Consider the following 18,723-nt stretch of genomic DNA (forward strand, 5'->3'; position numbering starts at 1 on the left):
TGTGAGCAATTTGTTCTGAGTACTGTGTCATGGACATAAAAGTGGAATATTCAAGTGCAGAACAGTTCCTCTTGTGGAAGGCAAGGCTTAGAAAGGAAGAGTGATGGGAGAAAGAAACATCCAAAGACACCAAAATATGCAACAGATGACTACAGAGGCATCTTCCTGCTTCTTTGGCCATACTCCAGAATCCCCCCTACCTACCCACTGGTAGAGTGGAAAAGAAAAGGAAAGATACACACTCATGCCCCTTATCTCATTCCCACCATCTGAGGGACCACATTCTCTCCTGCATCTTTAGTCTTCCCTTCTTTACTGGGTCCTTTCAAACATTATCAAGTCTCCCCTTTTCTTGAAAAGAATCTCCTTCCTCACTGAGTTTCTCCTATATCCTTAATCCTTGAACGACACTTCCACACTCTTTTAAGAGTCTCTTCTCCATTTCCTTACCCACTATTTACTCCTCGATCCATTGCAGTTTGTCTTCAGACCTATCAATTTTACTCAAACCTCGTTACGAAGCATTAGTGTATTGGCAAATTCAACAGACGCTTCTTATTTTTTTAATCTGCTTGTCTCAAAAGCATTTAACGCTGTTTCCCACTTTTCCCACCATGAAACACTCTTTTCTCTGGGTTTCCATGATCACAAACTTCTGGTTTTCCTCCTATCTATGTAAAATACTTTTCTGGATCTCTTGTGGATTCTTCTTTCTCTCTCCTCTCTCCTATCGCTTCTCACAACATTTTCTGGGCAATTTCATTGCTTCAGTCATCATATATTCTATTTGCTTATTAATCCACAATAATCTTTATTTCTTTCCTGAACTAAAAACCTATCTATCCAATTGCCTGAAGTCAGCACGACTGCCTAGAACAGATTTAGACTCCAGTGTATACATTAGTAGGGAGGGGGCATCAAGAGCCAGCCCATTAAAAATTTGGACATCATGTTTTACCTGGAAATCCTTCCAAAATATCCCAGTAATTTGTATGGTTTCTTTGCCTTGTCTCTATGGCCCTGGCTGAACAGTTCCACTTGACTCTCCCAACATCTCCTCAAACCTCATCACTGTAATCCAGAAGGTAAACTCATCATCCTCCCCTCCTACTTCCTATCCCATCCCTCAAGCATGCTCCTGTACAGTAAATGATACCACCATCCAACTAGCTGCTGAAGCCAGGAACTGGGGATAAACCATCTCCACCCTCTCCATGCACATATGGAGAGAATTTCAAGCTCTGTCAATCCTAACTTCAAAACACCTCTTACATTCATCTAGTTCCCTCTTTTGCCACTGCCACCACCCTATTTGAGACTGCCATCTTCTTTCACTCAGTTACCAGGAGCCCTTTAATTGGTTTCTCTGCCTCTAGAATTGCCCTCTTCCACTACATTCTCCATACTGAAGGCAGATTTACTGATCTAAAACAATTCGGCTAAACAACAAATTTGATTTGGCCAGTCCCTTACTTTAAATCTCTCCCTGACTCTCCATTGGCCTTAGGATAATGTGCAGACTCCCTTTTCAGTGTTAGAGGCAGTAGACTATAGTGAATTACAGCAGAGCTCTTGAAGCTTAAAGGTACACAGGAACCAACTTGGGCTTGTTGTTGTTAAAATGTAGATTCTGGTTCTTGTAGGTCTGCGTTGGGGCTTAAGTTTTTGCATTTCTACTTAGCTTGGTGATGCGGATCCTATCAGTCCTCACACTTTGAGGACTAAAGCATTTGAAATATGCTTTCTCATGCTAGACCGGCTGGAGTTCAAACCCCAGTTCTGTAACTCATTACCTTGGTGAACCTAGAGAAATCACTAAACCTCTATGTGTCATTTTCCCTGTCTATAAAGGGGAATAATAGCAATGCATCTTCCACTTAGGCTTAACGTGAGGATTAAATGAGATGACATGTTTAAAATATTGCAGCAGTGCCTGGCACAGAGTTTAAGGGCCAATATTATTATTACAAATCAAGATGCTGAATAATTTGACTTTTACATTCTTCTACAAACTAATTTCTACTGCTGCAGTTATGCCCACCTCCTGTTCCCCACCTGCACATATCCTCACATTCTCTTGTTCACCATGCTGAGTGTCCTTCAGCAACTGAGAAAACCAGGACAAATACCTCTTTTCTCCTGGGCCTCCAAGGTTCTTTACTATGGTGCACTCTGCATATAGACATAGCTCACCTCCTCCACTGGGCAGAACCTCAGTCACCCTCACCTTTCAGGTCTCAGCACAGTTAACCTGTCCCCTGGGAAGTACTTACTATCTTTCTCCAAAGTCAATGTTTAGTTCCACTTTTTTGTATTCTTATACTATCAACATGCCCTATTGGGCACACATTATAATCTCATTTGTCTGTATCTCCTATAAGACGTTGTGCTCCATTAGTGCAAGTTATTGCAGCAATTATCACTGAATATCTAGCATTACACACACATTCCTTTGCAGGTCTTAGGTAATCAGCAAAGACTGTGTGTATTTTATAGACACATTTACAAAGTCCTGTAGAATGAAAATTGGAGAGGGGGAACAAAAAACCATGAGATCTGGGATGACAAATGGAAAATAATGGATATAATAGGGTGAACTTTTATTTAAATGCCTCTGGATTGGATTATGAGCCAACTGGAAACACAATATATTTATATATATATAGAACAATATATGCAAATATATATATATTTTTAATATATATTTAACAATACTTGTTCTGACCTATGTATCATCATTTATTCTATTAAACTAATGCTGCGATAGTGCAAAACTGAAAGCAACTTGCGTGGAACTGAAATAACTGTTCCCTGAGCTCCAACCTGGGTATCTTTTCTGAACAAGGTGGTAGCTTGTTTATCTGAAAGTACAGACATATGATGAAGATAACATGAATTCAATCCCATAGGGACTCATTAGCTCACATAAGATGCTAAAGTATCTCAACCTCAAGAAGTTTTGTACTCACTAAATAAATAAACAAGACTAGAAAGTCAGTGCAAGAGTGATGATGCGATTTAGAGAAAGGAATCAAATCTTTGAATTTGACCCACATATGAGTCCTCTGTGACCTTGGACAAATTAGTTTGTGCTTGACCTTAATAAAGATGGGATAATAACAACCATCTTGTAGAATTTTGTATTAGAGTAATAGTAACAATAGTCATTTTAATTATTTCTTGATATAAGCTTGTCACTACTGGTTCTTAAGCCCACCAGACTTGATGGTTAGCAAAGCTTTGAGAAATTCTTTCATTCATTTTGCCAAAGCAATGCTCACCCAACAGATTCTGAGCTTCTGAAACATTTGGAGACTCTCAGAGCCTCAGATGTTCTTCAGGGTTAACAGGAATGATGTTGGTTGGAGCTTGGCAATCCGTGACAACTATTAACATCTAACTGAAGCTTGCATAAGACTAGCCTCCACAATAGCCTCTTGACTCTATTTGAACTCTCTTAGCACTGCTACCTTAATTTGTTACATATCTTTCCCTGCTTTGGTCAGGAAGGTGTTGTCGATCCCATAGTGCCAGGGCCAGGCTCATCCTTGGGAGTTATGTCCCATGTTGCCAGGGAGACTTTCATCTGTGGTTGTCACATCCCATGTAGGGAATGGGGTAATGATTTTACTTGCAGAGTTGGGCTTAGAGAGAAAGATTGCGTCTGAGCAGCCCTGACCAAGACAGGAAAGGTCTCTGCTCTCATTTTGTGACACTTAAGCATTCCTTAAGAATTTACACATTGAGCAATGTTTAGGTGAAAATTAAAATGACACTAGCTCGTAACCAAAATTTATCAACTAATACAGTGAATGTTTGGTTTCCAAAGGAATAATAACAGATTTCCCCTACTCCCACCCCTACTGTATATGCAAGATTAGCATAAACACCCTGAGATCAACACCTCACATTTCCAAAGCTGTAAACTTGTAACTGCTGAGTGAAAGCTGTGAGCACTTTGACTACAATTATTTTCCTTTGATGGATGCTGAGATCCAACATTGTCTAGAGCCCTGAAACAGAGAACTGATACAAATTAAAGCTGGCTTGAAATCTAAAGTTGTCACCACCACCCCCACCACCAACACATGACTTCCTTATCAAAAGAATAGCTGGTAATTATCTACTAATGTTATCACCAAAGTACAGGATATAGCTCTGCCTTGTATCTTTTTAACTCACAACGAGTAGGTGGTTGATTATTTTGCTTCAGACCTAAATATTGAAAAAACTAGTTAACGTCAATTCCCACCACCTCCCATATCACACACCACACACATTCACATACTCACACATACATGCACCCCCATTATGCACACACCACTGCTTCATTTATTAGGTGAGGATCCAGAAAATAAAGTCAAATGTAGTTTGTGGCATTTCTGCCCCAACCTCACAATAGTAACGATAATAAACAAAAGAAACAGAAAACTAGTTGCCTTGAATATTGGAGGGGACATATAGCTTCCTTTGAAGATAACTGTTTCCTATTGCCACAGCTAGTGGCAACAGGGGCTGCAGTAATTAAAATCTGGAGTGTGGGATGCAAATAAAGAGAAAGTTTTCGTTTTTTCTCTTCCTATTTTTGGAGAATCAGAGCAATAAGCAAAGCCACCATTGTGCATGAGCTTTCTCCCACCACCTCCTGCCATTTATTTACGAAAACAAAAACAAAAAGGAAATGGCTTCCATTGGAATCCCAGAAGTCTGGTTGAATTTTTTTCACTAATTCTTTGTCAGCTTAAAAACAAAGCCAATTTGCCTCTCTGAATGTTAGTTTCTGTCACTCATTAGAAAAGGGGGAACAAACCAGACAATTTCAAAAATCCCTACTAGATTTGAGAGTTCTGTAAAATAATGGGCTTGGATCCGAATTGAACTTTTATAGGGAAGGAAAGATTTCAAGATGACTGCAGCACTAAGAGGCTTTATCTCTCATTACCTTGGACCATTTCCATTTTGCTTCAAATGAAGCAAAGGATTGATTCCTTTTCCCCAAGTTTCCCTACCAACAATGTTTTCTTCTTCTACTCCTCCTCACCACTTCTTTCTTCTCATCCTCTTCCTCCTCTTCCTTGTTCCAATGATTGAAATTTATTTTGTTTTGTTTTTAAAGTAAATCATTACAGAAAATACTGGTTGTGCTCCTAATTTGTTGATGTGAAAATTAATTCTTCTTTCTTTTCTCTTAAGAAAGCAAAGCCACACAAGGCACACCTGCAAAATGACCAAAATGGTAGTATATGCAAGATTGTCTATAAAGAGATCATTAAATTGGCATCCAATTTTGGCCGATCTTAAAATCTCTTTGATTTGTAGTTTAAAAACTGCTCTTAAATGGGTCACTCACTAGAAACTCATAATCTTATCTGAAAAGAAGGTTGTTAGAATTAATTTGGATTACCAGTGTATGTATTCTCTATAAATTAATTTGGATTACCAGTGTGTGTGTTCCCTATAAAGTTTTGGAAAAAGCTTTTTAGAAAATACGTTCCATTTCTCCTAATTTTTCTGGAAAAGAATATTTACTAGCAGAATCTCTCTTTGGGACTCAGTTTCCATATCTATAAAAAGAGATATTGAAACTGATTTATCCCTCCCCAGTCGTATGTACCATGATCAAGAACAAGTAATTTGAGCAAATAGGTTTAGTATTTTTATTTATGCTAAGATTTCATACATCTTTTGGAAAAGGCAACTCATGTGTTTGGTACAAATTCAAAAGGTGCAAAAGTCTAACAGTGAAAAGTAAATCTTGCTACCCTTCTTGACCCTTCATCACACCGTCACTTATGGTGACTTTAGGTATTTTTAAGTTGGATGTCTTCTGATGGTAAGCAAAGATTAGCTTTAATCAATACCATATGTTACAACATTATTAGGATAAGAAATTATATACATTCTTCAGATTGTGTTGGGTGCATGGGTGGTTCAGTGGTAGAATGCTTGCCTTCCATGCGGGAGACCTGGGTTCGATTCCCAGACCACGCACCTATAAAAAAAATTGTGTTATTTTTCATGCCATTACTTTATTTCCCTAGACGTTCTTCCTCAGCAATTTTTTTTATTTGAATACCTCAAATGTACCTTCAGGCATTGTGATATAAATTATCTCATTTGTTGCATGCATAGTTCTATCTATGGATATAATTTCCAATTTTAAACAAAATTTGCAGGGCAAAATATAAAAGTCATGTTTTGCCATGTATGTTTTTAGATCATTGCATAATGCCTACTAGGATGCTGATAATGAAATTTTTAAATAAAGTATTATTGTATCTGTCCCTCCAAATCATGAAAATAGCATCTGAAAGTTAAGAACCTGGAGGTAGAGTGAAATTGCATGCATGCGTGCCTCATGAACAACCTTTAGTGACGGGCTGCAGAGAAGTGCCCGTTGATAGGGTCTGGGAGAGCTCCCTGCATCGGAGGTCTAGCCCTGCCCTACGCAGTCCCCTGCAGACTCAGTGGGAGTTTAAAGGCTGCAGTGACCATGATTTTTGAAAAAGTGAATTCCTATCCCACAGCAACACCTATTAGCCAAACTGCTTGTAGACTTAGAAAGGGATAGGACATGTGTATGCTTTCACGTGGTCTGCAGTTCAGAGGAAAAGAAAGGTAGTATCTCTGGAGTCTCCTCCCTGAGTATTACAGAAAGGATGCGCACCGTACTTCCACCTGCAGAGCCCCTAGTCACTAGGGAATCATACAAATTCCAAGACTGGAGGATGCTACCACCTATTTTCTTGGCATTGAGTCATTGTCAATTTCAATAAAAGCAGAAATACTCTTAAATTAGCATGTTTTATCCCAAACATTTTTTAAAGATACCCATTGGGCTCTGTGCAGCTCCAGTCAGAGGAAAGAAATGAGTAAAACATGATGGTTACTGTCAATGAGCTTACAATTTGGTTATAAAAAATAAAACAATAAACCCCAAGCATTTGTAATATGAGGTAAAATATGAAATATATTGAAGAAAAACAAAAAAGGCTTTCACATTGAATTTGGCAATGCAACTTCCAGATGTAGCCTCAGTGTCTGTCTGGGTCACTGGCATCTGTCATTAGATGCAAAAAGAAGCTGGTAGAAAGTATAGGATGCATCACTGGAGCCCCTTTCTCACTACTGAAAAGCAGCTATTAGTTTTCAGATACTGATAGCAGTTCAGAGCACGATTGGAGGTTATCATCATAAATACTGACACAATTACTACCTTTGAGGCATGCCTCCAAGTCATATTTCATTAATTTTCTGGAGAATATAGAAGGTAGAAGGGGGGGTGTTTGCTGACTTACATGAGGTCTTCAGTATCCTTATAGACTCCTTCTCTAGGAAACCAGGTTTACTTGGCAAATTCGATATACAAGAAATACTTACCTTGCCCAACCATGCACTAAATACTTTAAGATAAAATATCTCTTTTAATTCAGTTTTTCTGTATAGTTGGCACTGAATCAGTCCCTCAAACAAGCCTTTGAGGAGACACTGACACAACCTAGGGACGGGATTTGCTCTTTAAGAACACTTTTTCTAGGCACAATGAAGCAAGGAATAGAAGGACAGACCTCAACTTAAAACTACTGAAATGACTGTGGATAGCAGGCACCATTCATTACACTATTACCACTGTGGTTCATCTGGTATCAAAATTGCACAGACAAGCCTAATAATTGGTTTAAAGGTAGAAAGTAGGTATCTGGATAATCCAGTTTCATGCTAAAAGCCAGAACTCTCTTGATCTTGAAAATGTTCTTATACGCCCATGAGGAAAAATCAAGGACAGCATTAACCTTAAATATTTTTAAGAGTCCTATATTCTCATCGTAAAAAAAATAATAAAATGCTTGATAAAAAATAGTAATGGTTTTACTTACACATTCCATGAGCTATATTTTACCTTTATTCTCGTTATAGCTGCCATAATTGCATGATTCTGAATGCAATCTCTCCAAGAAAATCATATGGGGCCCCTTTTTCTTTGTTGGTATCCATAGAAAAAACCAGATGGAGAGCTCTAGTCAGCTGTTTTGTTTCATGGGAGAGTGGTAGTTCATCAGCTCTCAAGAGAATTCATATTTGACCTCTCCACACAAGACATTCAGTTTCCAACAAACTGGGCTTGTAAATATATCCCTAGAGGTTAATATCAAACATTCCACCACAATTCTATGATGCTTGTTTTAGGTTATTTTTGATTGATGGCCTGAAGTTATAGCTTAGGTTATTTTTAGAAATGTTTGTTGAGTTTCTAAAATGTAATGGTTGAGAAGGGAAGAAAATAGGCTCATCTTTTAAAATGGAAACTATAGTTATAGCTCGTTTATTATCGAGTCAAGTATACCTACCGCAGACTTATCCATGACTTTTCCATTCATCCATCTCACTTGATCCTTGGGTAAAGTCATAAGCTGCTGATGTTTTTATCATTTCATAGCTAAGGAAAGAAGGCCCAGGAAGAGTAAATGGCTTCCATAAGAGTGGACAAGTTATAGTTAGTGCTAAAGTGACCAGAGCAAAGAATCTGAGGCTTCCGATTTCTAAGATCTAAAGACATTTTGCCTTTAGCTATAAACCAAAAGCAGATAAGGAAGTGCACACAGGCCTGCGCAACTCCATGCTCATTACCAGAAAAAAATAAAAGGAAAAAAAAATCCTGAAAGTAGAACCTATTTACTGGTTATGCTAACTCATTCATATTTTAAAATATGTGAATTTTATATTTTTATGTTATAGAACATGTACCTATCCCAACTGGCCTGTTCTACACAGGCTAGGGAGGTTTTGTTTTTTCCATACATCTTATTTAAGTCCCCTAAATTTTGTCAGTGTAGTTACCTATTACTCCTACAACACTTCAGCTGACATCATATGTCCCAGTGGACAACGACTTTGCAATCCTGGTGAAGACATGATGTATGTGTTAAACACCCAGCTCCAGAAAGATCAATGCAGCTTCCAATGAAGAACTGAAGTGTCTGATCAAACAGAAATAAAAAATTTCTTCTGTGGAAGCTTACTAGTGTCCCTAGTTCAGCAAAAAAACCTTTAATAATATCTATAGCTTAACCATCTATTTCTGCTGTTTCTTTGATATATTCCTCAGTTGATATTCAAAGCAACTGTCATCTTCAGCCCCCTTCTCAGGGAAAGTGAAAGGACTCCCCCAACATGGACAAGCCCTTAGAACTTTGCCCAGTGCTTCCTAACCTTTATTCTCTGCACTTGACACATCTGACACACATATAACGGATATGAATTTGTTCACTATTCAAGCAAGTAGATTCTTTCTCTTACGCACTCCAGACTTTATCCTTTATTCTCCTGGTAGAATCCTCTTTGCACATGTATTTTCATCAGTCCTTGTCTTTGAAACCAAGTTGTTAGATTGTAGGGAAGTTTTATTCATTCATTTGTTCAGTCATGAAGCATTTACTGAGGTGCTGCTATATCAGGGCCAGAGGCACAGAGTTGAATTAAGCAACATCCTTGCTTGTTGAGGAGCTAACAAGGATAGAGTGAGAGAGAGAGTCACACAGTGTGAAACTGTCACAAAATGTGTCAAAAGGCAGGCAAACACACGAATGAACTAATGGAAAGCAACTGCTCTGTCCTGGTGGAAATGTGAAATCTATAGAGAGAAGTTTTTTGTTGTGTTTTGTTTTTGTAATTTGATCGATGCAGCAACTCATGAAGTAGACAAGATAGGTGGGTGACAAGAGGGAGTGTAATATAGGTGGGAGAAATGTTGTGTGCGAAGGCCAGAAAGCTTTAAGGGATGTGATGTATTTGAGATACTAGGGAGCCATTGAAAGTGGCTAACGTATAAGCAAAGTGTGTGGGTAAAGTCTAGTGGTGGGAAAGGGCTGGAAATAGTATGAAAAGCCGACAAACTAGCAAGGGGCCTCTATGCTAAGTTATGGAGTTTAAGCTTTATTGTACAAAGACAATGTCTACTGGAAGAAGTTTTTCATCAAAGAAAGAACATGTTCGGATGAGTCTGAGAAAGTGTTTTCTTGGGCATTGTGAAGACCGTTCTGGAAGTCCCCAGGGATAGTGAGCTTAGCATTAAAGAACAAAAACTGTGTAGTAGAAATGTCCTTGGTTCCACTCAATAGAGTAAGAAAACTTTAGTAATATCTTCAGTTCAACGTAAGCCACCACAGTCCACCAGAAATATGAGGAAGGTCTAAACTAGTATGTAAAAGATGTTTTTAAAGAGAAATCAGTAAGTCGTGGTACCCAATAAACATATATAGGGGTGGGGGTGGGAGAGAGGAGAGTAGGATGATTGAAATATTTGCCTTAGGAGACTAGGTGGACTGTGCAACTAAGCACTGTAAATAGTTTCTTTAACTTTTCATAAGGTTTAGAGCCATATACCTTGCTCAGTGAGGCTTCAAAAATGCTCCTAACTGGCTATCAGCCACCTGCCTATCCTTAGAGCAGACATTCAAATTAAAATCTTGAAAGAGAGAATAGGTGCAGGTAAATCCAGTTAAGTGTCATTTGAATTAAGATTCTTCATTCAGTTTTGGTCTCTATCCAAGTTTGGTATATCAGTCTCACAGGTTTCAAAGATGTCAACATTTCGTACTGACATTTCCCTGGAGCATTTTAATATTCCCCACACCACTGAGACTGAAATTCTGCCAAGTTCTTCCCTAAAGAAAAACAGAAACAAATCTACTTTACAGAATCAATGAAAGACTGGAATAGGCAATTGAAGGAGTTGTGCAGGGCTCCCAGATGAACACAGATGTATTTCTACAGGCTGAGTGAAGCTATTTTGAATAACCAGATGAAAATTTAACCAGAAAGCCCAGCAGACTTTAAAATAAAAACAGTGCACTTCTACATATGTGAAAAAGTAGTGGTTATGGCCCAATTTGCATTTATTTAGCAAAACTTAGAAATAATATATTAGAGATGAAAGAATCTTAAATATCATTTAGTCTATATCTTCTATTTTAAGACACATCATCACTGTAATTATTTTATGTAGTATTTACTATCCCCATGAGGAAGAAAAAGCTGTAATCAAATCAACAGAGTATCACATAATTGGCATTTAGAATAAAAGATATATGGTAATTCCCTCCCTCAAGTCATGGCATGGAGAAATAAAATTCTTCAAAACCCATTAACATACAGCCATAATTGGAAACAGGAAGACCCAGACTGCATCCTAGTCCATTTTAATTCTACCATAAAAAAGGAAAAGCCCTCTCACTTTAGAAACTTGCAATCTATGATAGGAAAGCAATAAGACACAAGCAGGCAGTCCTTGATTTGCACAGTACTCTGTTAACTGAAACCCATGCATATTGGAACCATGAATTTGATTTGCACAGTCCCACTGTGACGAGTGTTTCGTAAGCGAGAGAGAGAGAACTTTATCACTGCCTCTCTCATATCTACATTGACTTTCTCAGCTGCCTCCTGTTCTTCAGCCAACAAACATCCCCAGATCATCCTTTTCTGGACAACTTCTATGACCACATAATCATGCAAAAACTTTCACTGGATACTGCTATATTGGTCTAGATTATTGTTTCTGTTGACACACATAATGAAGGAATGGTTTTATACATACTACTTTCAGTGTTCATTATCAATTTGTTTTTTAAGAAACCTGAAAAACTAAAACATTACCTATAGAGAAAAGAATATTCATGATATATATTGCAAAGTATAAGAAATAGTAGCCTGGCTTGAGAAATAGAATATTCCCTATATATTTGAAACCGTCTGTGCACCTTCACAATCTCCACAAAATAGATAATCCTGAATTTCATCCTGAGTTTTGTGAGTTGTTTATATGGTCTGGATATAAGTCCTCTGTGGAATAATGAATTGCGATACCTTCTCCAACTCTCATTTTCACTCTCTTAATGTGACCTTTTGACAAACAGATTTTCTTCATTTTAATATAGTCTTATTATTAAATTTTTCCTGAATGGCTAGCATTTTCCTGCCTTATTTAAAAATTATTTCCCTAACTAAAATTTATGAAATCATTCTATATTCTAAAAGGATTATTGTTTGGTTCTAACCTTGAGATCTATAATACACCTGGAAAAAAAATTTTGCATGTAATTTAGTTTTCCAGAGCTGCTATCATGGATATCACACATGGATAGGCTTTTACACAACAACAATTAATTGGCTTATAGTTTTGAGGCTAGAAGAGGTCCAAAATCAAGATATTGGAAAAGCTTTCTTTCTCCCTAAAGACTGAAGCCCTGTAGTGCTAGCTGCTGGCAATCCTTGAATTTCCTTAGTTTTAACCTCTGCTTCCGGTCACATAAGAAGTCCTCTCTCTTCTTACTTCTGTAACTTTCGGGGTCTTTTTATAAACCCTCCAGTAACGTGGATTAAGAACCACCCTTATTCAGCTTGGTCACACCTTAACTAAAATTAACATCTTCAAGAGATCCTCTTTACAATAGGTTCAAACCTATGGAAATGAGAATTAAGATTAAGAGCACGGTTTCTTGTGTTTTTTTTTTTTTTAATGGGATACATAACTCAATCTACCACAGATGTAAAAATCAAGTATCATTCTTTTTTAAATGGATATAGAATTGGCCCAGCATTATGACTAAAAAAAATTATTCCTATCCATCACTAATCACTGCTCATATATATAATCACTGCTCATGGTCATGTTATCCATATATTTGTAGATTTGTGTCTGGGTTGTCTATTCTTTTACAAGAGTCTACATATCTAATATCGTGTTTAAATCATCCTGTCCATTTCAGTACCTTTACATTGTCTTGATATCTCATTCTTCATCTCTTTCAAGTGTGATTTGGTTATTCTCGGTCCTTTGCATTTCTTTATAAATTATACAATCAGCATATATAATTCCACACCCTAAAAAAATAACCTGATAGAATTTTGATTGCATTGTATCTACATGGCAGGTAGAGGAGAAATGACACTGCAATAGCAAATCTTCAAGTTCATGAAAATGAAAATGACATATCCTTCCATGTACTTATTTGAGTTTTCTTGATTTTTCTTCAAATGCTTATATTTTTTGCATAGAGATCTCACACATTTTTATTATTTGAGAGCTTGAAAGTAGCATTGTAAAGGACTTTTTTAGAATTTTATTTTCTGTTTGTTGCTGTTATATAGGAATACAATTGACTTTTGTGTATAGATAGACCTTTTATCCAGCATCTTTGATAACTCACTCATCAATTGTAACAATTTATTATAGAATGTTTTGGATTTTATGTACTTGCAATCAGATTATCAGCAGTAATTATAGTTTTATTTGCTCCCTTCTGATTCTTATGCTTTTATCTCTTTTTCTCAACTTAATGCACAGTTTATAGCTTCTGGTATAACACAGAATAGAAGTGGTGATTGTGCATATCTGTTGGTGGTAAAAACATAGATTTTTGTCAATCCAAATGTTTTTATTTCATCCTTATTCTTTAAAGACAGCTTCACTGGGTATACAAATGTGGGTTTTACTTATTTGCTCTTACCTTTATCCCTTTCTTTTGCTTCTAGTGAGAAGTTATCTGCCAATCTAATTGTTGGTGTTTTGAATATTTGTTTTTGCTCCTTATATGTTTTTAAGATCTTATTTATCTCTGGTGGTGTTCTGAAGCTTTACTCTGATATCTATATACATATCATATATATGCATATATAATCTGCTTTCTGAATCTGAGCACTTATACCATTCACTAATTCTGGGAAATTCAATTATATTTCTAATTTTTGCATATTTCTCATTTTCTCTATTATTCTCTTATGAAATTTTGAAAAGACTTAGCTTAAATTCCTTTACTCTGTCTTCCACATCCTTTAACCCTTCTTTTATAATCTCTGTCTCTTTCACTCTCTGTGCTGCCTTGTGGACTATATCTTCAGATCTATCCTCATGTTTGTTAACTTTCCCTTCAACTAATTCTAATCTGCCATTTAATCTGTTTAGTTTTTAATTTCAATGGTATATTTTCATCTGTATAAGTTCTACCACTTCTTTTGCAAGTCCATTATATTGTTTAAATATACAATAAGCTCTATGTCCTTAAATGTTATATTCATTAATTTTACATTTTGAGCCTATTATTTCCCACATTTGGAATTGCTTTGTCATTGTTATTTTTGCTTGACTTTTCCTTGCTAGCTTTTTTCATGCTGTTTTCATTATGATTTTTAAATGTGTGAGCTCATGCTCAATAAAATTTTATCTGTAGGGAGTTTTTCAGACCTAGACTAAAAGAGTATTTTTCCATGGAGGATTTTCTTGTGTTTATGCCAGGGACTTTGGCACTACAATGCAGTTCCACTTAAAGTCTTTGAACCAAAACCTGAGGGTTTTAGACCTTATAGTTAGTATAAGTTCAGGATATGATGCACTGTATATTAAAGGTCTCCTAGCCCAGAAGTTACCCTCGGACATATAGCTACTTCGGAGGATTTTAACCTTTCTAGTTTCCTATATTCCTTTTATTTTCTGGTGACTCAGACCCAGAGATTAGAAACCTGCAGCTACTGCCACCAATATCATTGCCCTATTTTCTTAACAGCTCAGCAATGCACTTTATTCATTTTGTTTTTTTGATTTTCTTTCTTCAGGGTGTTGTTGAGTATATCTACTTTTCTAAACTGTTAGAAGTGATCATCTCTACACTTACTTTTTAATCCCTTGAAATCTGACATTCGCCAAACCGTTGTATCTAAACCACTTCTGAAGGCACCACGTATCTCCTTGTTGACCTTTTCCTCAAATAATATTATTAGCCACCTGTTCTCTCTTTCCCCATTTTTCTAAACACCATGACCTCCTACCACATCGGCTATATCTCCTTCCCATCACATAATATGTATTTTCCCACAAGTTCATCTTAACCTTTTGCCACTTCTCTACTCTACAACTTTCTTTGATGGTTTTGTTCAATCTCATGACTTCAGTTACTACTTGATCTATCTCATCAACTATCAAATATCTCATCTACAGAAAATTTGCCTAAACTTCTTAGGCTAGTGTGATATCTCAATCCATTTTTTTCCACTTGATACTCCATTTATCTAGTTCTTCAAATTCAATGCATTTAATGTTGCCACACAACTTGTGTCTCCATATTCCATCATTCTACCAAGAACTTGTATGTGAAATCCTAGGATCTCTCTCTTTGCCTCTCAAATACATTCCCTTCTTATATCCCATTGCTTCTTGATTCCCATCCACAATCTTGACACATCCCACACAATCCTCTTTACTCTTCATCTAGATCAGGCAATCATAACCCCCAACTTGATCACCCCAAATGCTTCCATCCTTCCCTGATCCCCAACTTTCACCCTCACCAATTTAACTGGAATTAATCTCAGGCTTCTCAGATTTCCAAAAGTGCATTCCAAAAGTTGTTTCTTATTACTTGTTATTTGTTGTCCTTGTGTCTAAAACTTTTAGAATATGTGTGTGTGTGTGTGTGTGTATAATATATATGTGTGTGTGTGTAATTACTCATTAGGGTAAATTATGATTCATGTATTTTATTCCTACTATCTCTTTAATAAATTGAGTTTCTTGATGAAAAGAGCTGATTGATTCTCTTCTGTATTCCCCAAAAGATGTAAAACAATGTTTTTTCTTACATAGTAAGTACAATAATGTATATTGCTTAAGTGAAATTATTGAAAAATAGGCTCCTAAGTGATTTCCATGTCTGTGGCATATCTGCCTTTCAATCACTATTTCTAAATTAATTTTCATAAATCTCAGTTCAAAATATGTCACTTATCCACACTCAATCATCAATGATTGTCTTTTCTATAGAAAAATGAAAGCTCAACTCTAGCTTGGAAGTTAAGCCTTCCTAAACTTGTCTGCAACATTTACCTTCTCAGGCCCTGCAAGCCATTTAGAATTTTTTTTCTATTTTCCATGCATGCCTCACATATTCTAGTACAAGTCCCTTTTCCAATTCTGTTGCTTTATCTGGGGTGCCCTTCCCCCACATCTCTGGGAAAGAACAAGTTATACTGGCTAAGATTCTGGGCTTCAGTTTCTAACAGGTGCAGGGTGGAACTCAAGATCTAGCATTTTTATCAGCCAAATGATCTTGGCCTCTCTCAGCTTTGGTTTCTTCCTCTGTCAAATGGGGATAATAAAACAGAACTCCTCAGTGGGTTGCTGTAAGAGTTCTGTACTCAGGAATCACACAAGAGTGTTAGATATCATTACCATTTTTAATAGTACTTTAAGGGTGGCAGAAACAGATATTTGCCCACTTCAACACCCATTTTCTCCTATGACCCAGAGATTAGAAACCTGCAGCTACTGCCACCAATATCATTGCCTCAACTATTTCTCCCAGCATAAAACTGGTACTGGATCCTGGAAAATCCCAGTCCAACAGCAGCAGAAACACACCTTTCATTTCACTTCCAGCTTCCTATTTTCACACAGGTGCTTCCAGTTAGCAGAGCCAAATTTGCATCAGAAACACTGGCTTGGAAAATGGTAATGTTTTAAGCCATCTGACTTCTGCAACTAGAAGAAGGATAGATCCAAGATAGAGAGAGCAATCTACAGTATCTACCCATAACCTGAATGGATGCCACCTTCTCCAAACGGTTCTTGAATTTTTCCTAGCTAAAAGTTGTAGTCCTTCCTCCTTCCTCCTTCCTCCTTCCTCTAAACTGGTGGTTTTCAACCCTGGCTGGACATTTGAATCACCTAGCAACTGAAAAACACTTAAGTCTCCACCTCCACAAGAAAAGCTCTGATTTAATTGGTTTGGGAGTGGGGGTACACCTTGGAAATTTTTAAAATTATACTGTGCATCCAGTGTTTAAAACTAGTGCTCTCATTATTTATATAATTTCATTTGTGCTTATCACTCTTTACTTTTGCCTATTTATTATAAATATCCTTACTCTTTCTTCCAGATTATAAATTCTCTTAAAATGGAATTAGAATTTTCTTTGTTTTTGCTTAATAGTTTCTCTGAAATATCATTACATCTTTAAACCAATCTTCTAAGACCCTAGTATTCAGTGACAAAAATTCTGGGGTTACATGTCATATCAATTGAGGACTCACTTTGAAGGAAATTTGACACAAATTTTTAATTGATATATCCCAAGTGAATGAGCAGCATTTCTGAGTTCACATTTAGACAATTTGAACGCTATCTAATTGAGGTACATAATTAAAATTAAGTTCTCTTATTGCTCATAATTATAAATCAGCTTTGCTCAAGGATTTTAAATCTTTGAAAGCAAAACTTCCCCAATATCTGTGCAAGTTAACACTCAGGTGAGGGTTCCAGAGATAATAATCACAAAGTCCTGATCTTCTTTCCTACAGCTTTACCTGTTAGAAAATGAATAAAATAAGCCATTTGGCATTCTCTTCTGAATAAGGCATAGAGTTATCATTTCCTAAATATTTAAAAATATTATCAAAGGAAGAAAGGTTTATTTTGTCCAGAACCTGAATTTTCTGAAGCACATAATCTCACTCAACCCGTCTAGATAGCTCATTTAGACAATCAAAACACAGGTAGTCCAGAATAAAACTGAGGGCCTTGAATCCTATATAGCTTAATATAATGCCTGGATATATCCCAGAGTATATTAAGCAGGTAATCAAAAGGTAGTAGGAAGTTCCTTGAGGGATGGGAGAAAAAATATGAACTATTAAACTTTACCACTGGGGAAACCCCTGATACTATGTCAAATATTAGGGACAGTCAAATCAATAGACCAAGTCATTGATCTTGAGGTTTGCTTTTGTGAAGTGTATGCATGTAGCAGAGAAACTTAGCCTACATATAGGCATGCTTAAGAGTCACCTCCGGAGAACCTTTTTTGTTGCTCAGATGTGACCTCACTCTCTCTACGTCCAACTCTGCAAGTGAAATAAATCATTGCCCTCCTCCCTACGTAGGACATGACATCCAGGGGTGAAAATCTCGCTGGCAGTGTGGGAGATGACTCCTAGGGATGAGTCTGGCCCTGGCAACATGGGATCAACAATGCCACCCTGACTAAAAGAGGGAAAAAGAAGTGTAACAAATAAGATGTCACTGACCAAGACAGTCCAAATAGAGTCGAGAGGCCACTCTGGAGGTTGCTCTTAAACAAACTTCAGTTAGACATTGCGGCCTATCATAAGTTACCAGACCTCAAGCAAAGCCATCCAGCCAATCCTATAGAACACCTAGGGCAATATATAAGATTCTATAAAGGTTCCATACACTAGGATAACTTTCCAGAAACCTACAACCGCCAGAGGGGTCCTTGGACCAGATAGGTCCTGAAACCTAGAGGGAACAGCCGTTCCAGAACATCAGCTAATTACATCTCCCTACCCCTTATCATTGACAGCCCTCCCAGAAGGATAAAGGTAGAATGGGCATAGCCCAAATACCTCTAAAGAGTGGAAAAAGATCAAAGATGATGGTGGAGTTACACAGAGAAGGCAGGGTTTAACAAACGAGTATGATTGCTGAATCATTATATTGATATTTCTTTTAGTCTCCAGTATCTTAGAGCCGCTAGAAGTAAAAACTAGAGATTGTGGAGTTGTAACCCATACTGAACTCTGAAATCTGTTCTACAACGAATTGTTGTGCTGTGCTTTGAAATTTATTGCTTTTTTGTAGATATGTCATTTTTCACAAAAGAGAAAAAGTGATGATTAAAAAATTCTAGCCTCCAATGTTCTGGAGCAGCTAG

General features: G+C 37.0%; 1 protein-coding gene and 1 long non-coding RNA gene across 7 annotated transcripts in view; one reads left to right on the forward strand and one right to left on the reverse strand.

Annotated features, from left to right (window-relative positions):
* The window catches only part of FHL5 (four and a half LIM domains 5), a 38,452-nt gene that overhangs the window by 3,666 nt on the left and 16,063 nt on the right, over positions 1-18,723 (forward strand). The gene's annotated exons all lie outside the window — the stretch shown is intronic.
* The window catches only part of LOC143684974 (uncharacterized), a 74,306-nt gene continuing 64,838 nt past the window's right edge, over positions 9,256-18,723 (reverse strand). Inside the window, exon 3 of the long non-coding RNA XR_013176296.1 lies at positions 9,256-9,504. This is a non-coding gene — a long non-coding RNA (uncharacterized LOC143684974). The remainder of the gene's footprint in view (positions 9,505-18,723) is intronic.

The sequence above is a fragment of the Tamandua tetradactyla genome, chromosome 5 (assembly GCF_023851605.1).
Source record: "Tamandua tetradactyla isolate mTamTet1 chromosome 5, mTamTet1.pri, whole genome shotgun sequence".
Lineage (NCBI taxonomy): Eukaryota > Metazoa > Chordata > Mammalia > Pilosa > Myrmecophagidae > Tamandua > Tamandua tetradactyla.